Genomic DNA, 6000 nt, shown 5'->3' with positions numbered 1-6000 from the left:
ATCTCAGCACAATCAATGTTTATTAATTTTATTCATATTCTGGAACAAAGCCAGAAGTTTCAGTCTGTCTGAAGGTCCACTGGAATGGAATGCCTCCTATAACTTCAGTGGTAGAAGGAGTCTAGATGACAATGGTGGGGCCTGGATCCAGGGCTGCCTAGAGGTGGTGACACCCCCTCAGGGGCCCCCATGAGAATATAGTATTTTATAGTATTGCAACTTTTTTTTATGGAAGGGACCCCCAAAATTGCTTTGCCCCAGGCCCCCTGAATCCTCTGGGCGGCCCTGCCTGGATCCTCTAGAGATGAGAGAATGGGTTAGTAGATAGATCACTGGTTAAATTCCTCGCTCAGCCACAAAATTCTTGTGTGACTTTAGAAAATCCCTCATGCCTCAGTTTTCCATCTATAAAATGGAGATGATACTTCCTTCCTCATGGGGGACTTGTACGGATAAAATCCATTGATGATTGTGAGGTGCTCAAAGGCTACGGTGATGAGGATCCTATCAATACCAGTAGATATTGTTTTCCACTGTGGCTAATAAAATGCAAGAATAGTCACTTTTCAGCTGTTCATTTTCTCTTGTTTTTATTTCACCACGAGCAAAACTGCTCCTCCTGCCTACTTTGTCTTGCTTAGTGGAAAAAAAATATGTCCCAGTGGAGGATGTAAAATAAAGGCCAAAGGATCTCCATTGATGTCAACAGTTATCTTGAATTTCTCTTAATCAGGAGCAGGATTGGGCCCAGAGAGTGAATGTATTTGCTGTGGCAGGTTCTCAATGGCTAACTCTTCTGAGACCCTACATGGTCATTCATGTTCAGACTCAGGAACGGTGGCAGTTGGAGAGCAAAGCAGCTTGCCTGGGCATCCTGGGACATTAAAAAAAAAAAAAAAAAAAAACCAATCACACAAGCACCATTCAAAAATGCATGGTAAGGCAGGGAAATAGACTAAATTGCGGTTTTCATTTTGTTAATGATTTGCTAACCTTTTTATTTTTATTTTTTTTTTAGTTTAAAGTGTTCTATTTTTGCTCAATAGAAAAATCCATAAAGAAAGATACAGAGGATTAAAAGAAAATAAAAATATATAATCCTTAGGTTAAAAAAAAATGCACTGACTGAATCCCAGATAAGGGAAAGACTCCACACAGTTATGAGTGCATTGAGGTTTGATGCGCATACGAAGAGAGTGTGTCCAGTAAGAAGAATTTCTCTGTGTTAGAATATGATTTCAATGACTAATGTGTTAGAAACGACTCAGTGCTGCTAAATGCCATGATTTTATTGTGAGTCTTGTGGTTTTTTTTTTTTTATATTTTCATGCCAGGCCTGTTACTGAACTCCAGACTGTATTAATATCTCAGCTTTCATTTAAAAAAAAATGAAAGGGGGGGGAGGAGGGTTAAGTTACTAATTATCATGGTTGCGGAGAACAGTTTGAAAATATAAAGTGAGTTTACTCTGAAATGCAAATAAAAATAACCCAAATGTATTATTTTAAAACCGTCTCATGATTCTGATGTCAATCTGGTGATTTTTTTGGGAGGCCTGACTCATGATTTTAGAACCCTTGGGATTGGCAATCCTGGCAAACTCAATTTTCTAATAGCTAAAACAACTGTGCTTTTTGTTTGTTTGTCTGCTTTTCTTTTGATCAGCCAAGCCGCAAAATGAAATTTGTTTAATGTAAGCAGAATCCCTTGTTACGGACATGAAGTTTGATTTAACTTCTTATATCAGCTCAGGATTGAGGCACATTCCCACAGTGCATTGTTGGAAAGCTTGCCTGGTTGTTCCTGTGCTATGTCTGTTTTGGGTATAAATAGAAGACTTTGGTCTGCAGGCTGTTAATCCGGTACCTTTCATGAGTACTAAATTAATTTTTTAATGTATTTTAAGTGCTGGCAATGTGCTTGGTGCTGTACAGAATCCAGACAGCTTGAAGCCTGAAGACCTTACAGACTAGGCAGAGCACAGAGGGACGAGAAAGCAATAGCAAGGATTCTTTTTAAAGGTTGTATTAAATCACCGATTCACTTCTTGAAGGCAACATGGGATTATATTATAATATTTAAATCATTAAGGGTGAAATTCATACATGTGCTGAGGGCTTGCCAAAGCCTTTAAGTGCTAGGTTGAAGGCATAAGAAGGACTTTGTGCATAGATCTTGCACTGACCACGTACACATGGGTGAATTTCACCCACATAGTGTTGTCAAAGCATTTTCCAGAGGAAGATAAATATCAATATCTCTATTTTACAAACGAGGAAACTGAGGCATAGAGAGATGGTCACTAAGCAGGTCAGTGATAGAGCCAGAAACAGAATTCAGGTCGTCTCAGTCCCAGTCCACTGGATGTTGCTGCTTCATGCTGAGTTTTTTGGAGTGGTTTGACATTGAAGAAATGGAAAATAACTAGAAAAATAAGTCTAGGTGAAATACTGAAACACCACAGTGGTTTTGATTAGCTTTTAACAGAATCATTTTGGGTAAATTAGATGATATGTCTCATGAATTTTGGATGTTGAAGAAAGAAAACACCATTATATTGCCTGTTGTTTGTTTCTTCCAAAATGTTCTAATGCTCTTTTCAAATGACAGCTTCCAGACAGCAAACAATTCCTGCTTAGTTATGCTCAGCTTTGCTACTTTTTTCCCCCATATGCCACTGAAATTTGAGCTATTTGCTACAACTCCCCAATCAAACTTGAAAGCATCTGTGTCTTTAATGACTAGTACTGGCAATCTTAGCTATTCAATATGGCTGGGTGATGAAAAGATTTAATTTTCACCATAAGATGTACTCCAAAACTCACTTTAACAACTGTGCAATTAAATTCAAGTCATCTACAATTGTCCTAGATAACAAAACAAAAAAAAGTAGTGTTAATTTCTGAAGCGTACATTTGCAAGGAAGAAAGCTTTGTATAGCTTTGTTATAAGTGAAGGGATATATCAAATGTACATTGACATTGAAATACATAGCTTACCTCCTCTGTGATGGCTTTCACTGTACCTATGGTAAAAGCATAAAAGCCTATATTTTGGGTACTTATAATGAGTGATGCTGTGGTGTTGCTTTTTAAGAAAGTAGAAGAAATGATGAGTTCCCAAAAACTTTTCCTGGCTGTACTTCGCCATGATTCTGCTACAGGTGTTGGAAGCCCTATCTGTTCTATCACTTCATTTTAACCAAAAGAAGACAAAAATGGAGTTGTCTTATGTGAAAGCTTTACTTCTGAAAGGAAAGCATCTGCTTACTTGAATAAAATGTTCTTCCTGCCCTTTCACGCTCACCGATCATCTGGAATTGCCAGCCAAATTCAGGAGTGGAGGCCTGCATTTTAGTGATGACCTTTTATGTGTATTATTAGAGATCCTGTACCAAATTCTGCCTTCATATATACCAGTTACAAGCCCAATGACTTCGTTTGAGTAGTGTGACAAAGTTCCTCCTCTATCTTGGTGGGTCCTGCGCTTATTGGCAGATTTTCTTGCCTCAGAGATTCACCATGTGGATTGGGGAACAGCCCAGAGACTTTCCCCTCTGGAAGAACCCACAGTCCAGGTCAATTGGGAGGTTTGGGGGGAACCGGGCCCGCCCTCTACGCCAGGTTCCAGCCCAGGGCCCTGTGGACTGCAGCTGTCTATAGTGCCTCCTGTAACAGCTGCATGACCGCTACAACTCCCTGGGCTACTTCCCCATGGCCTCCTCCAAACACCTTCCTTAGTCTCACCACAGGACTTTCCTCCTGGTGTCTGATAATGCTTGTGCTCCTCAGTCCTCCAGCAGCACACCCTCTCAGCTCCTTGCGCCTCTTGCTCCCAGCTCCTCACACTCACACCACAAACTGACGTGAGCTCCTTTTTAAAGCCCAGGTGCCCTGATTAGCCTGCCTGCCTTAACTGGTTCTAGCAGGTTCCTGATTACTCTAGTGCAGCCCCTGCTCTGGTCACTCAGGGAACAGAAAACTACTCATCCAGTGACCAGTATATTTGCCCTCTACCAGACTCCTGTACCCCACTGGTCTGGGTCTGTCACAGTAGCAAGTTGTGGACCTTGAAATTCCCCTCTTTGTGTACAGGTTTTGTGATGTGGAAAATCACTAGAACAGGACTGAAACTAAAGACCCATTTCATATTGGCCACCAAAAATCCTTGTAGTATCAATGACTTTCGTTCACTATCAACAGGGGCCAGTTCCAACTTGTGACCTAAAAATAAAAGACCCCATATGTCATTACCATAAAGCCACCAGTCCTCCACAAATACAGTTACTTTATTTCATTACCCCAGACAGCAAACAAGCCAATTATTGCATTTTGAAGCATAAATGCAATCTAGATAGAAAAATACCCATTTTGTTTCTAAAATGCTAATCAAGAGAAAGTTAGGTTAAATATTCCAAAGCTTTGCCAGAGATGATGTAAAAATTTAAAAAATACCAACAAGCATCTTATTTTTTAATTCCTAGCTACTTCCTGCTGGCATTTTCTTTCTTGGGCAATTAATTTTAGTAATGAACACCTGCGCTTAATTTTTAATGGATCAGAAATACACTCAAAAGGATTATTTTCTTTGACCCTATGTCTCCACACTGAGTATTTCACCTCCAGGTTTTTTTTGTTTGTTTGTTTTCTAATATGACAGAGCAAAAGCTTTCCTACTTTTACTGGCCTTGTTTTTGCAGTAGTTAGGAGAAGGGTGACCATTTGAGAATTAACCATGGAGCCTCCACAATCCACTTTAGTTGACACAAACTTTTTCCATAAAAGCCCAGTTTATTTATTTAAAAAACAAACAAAAATACTTCATTTGTGCACAACATGTGGGTTTCCATGGGGATCAGAATCAGTAGAGTCAAAATATCAGGAGAGAGACTGCCCAATGCAAATGGAAGCAGTGGTTCATATGAGACATATGAGTTTTGATGAAATTTGCTGAACAGTATTGGCCACTGGAGAGATGGATAGTTGGGCTAAGGTTCTGAAAAGTATCCAGACTTGTAGGTGTTTATCCCAAGTGAACCTTTTGATGTTCGATCATCAGGTGTTTTGACCTTAACTGGGGTCCCTTGCAATATGTATGGCTGTATGCTTATTTATCATCCTTTCACCAGACTTAGGAATGACTGTCAGGGTTAAGGAGGACAGACGGAAGAGTAAAGGGTTAAGGAGGACTTAAGTGGTCCTCAGCCCAGGGGTTAAAGAGAGGGGATAAAGAGACTGTTTATTGCCTTATAAACTCAAATTGAATGGCGAATGGCTTGAAAATCTCATTAACAAGAAGAGGTGAGTTTAATACAAGCAAGATAACCTGGGTTCTGCGTTTTTCATACAAAGTTCTGCTTTCACACAGGCCATCTCATTCTCACAACCTCAAAATCTGATGCCTAAAATTCCACTCATCTTTGCAAATGATGAGAAAAGTGTAAAAATCGGAATATTTTTCCATTCTTCTTGTACAATTTCAAACTGGAATCCAAATTCCGCTTGGGTAAACCCATGTTAGCAAAATTGGAAACAATCCCAAACCTTAGTTTTCCATCTATCCCCTACAAGTACACAGATCAATTTCTATAGTAATGTTTTAACATGACAGAGTAGGCCAGAGTAGTGCAATCTATTAGTGTTTGCCTTACCTGTTCTCTAAAGTTAAAATGTTACCACAGAAACTGATCTGTGTTCTTAAAACACTCAAATTTTTAAAGATTATCTTACTTTTCTGTTTGTTTCTAGAAACATTTCTACAACCCTTGGGATTATTTTTTTCTCCTTCACAAGATGCTTTGTGTCACTCTGTTTCAAACAAATGTAACTTTACCGGCTGCCATCTACTTTTTCAATTTTGTTGGGCATAAGTACAATAAAAAGGAGAAAAGAGGTGATTTTTTTTGCTTCTTTCTTCTGGCAACTAAGGGTTTGGTACAAACTGTATAGGTTTGAGATCCAAAGCTTTGATTTCTCCCGGATAGAAGATTATAGCTGTGTT

The sequence above is a fragment of the Chrysemys picta genome, chromosome 8 (genome assembly GCF_011386835.1).
Source record: "Chrysemys picta bellii isolate R12L10 chromosome 8, ASM1138683v2, whole genome shotgun sequence".
Lineage (NCBI taxonomy): Eukaryota > Metazoa > Chordata > Testudines > Emydidae > Chrysemys > Chrysemys picta.
Note: the sequence above shows the minus strand (reverse complement) of the source record.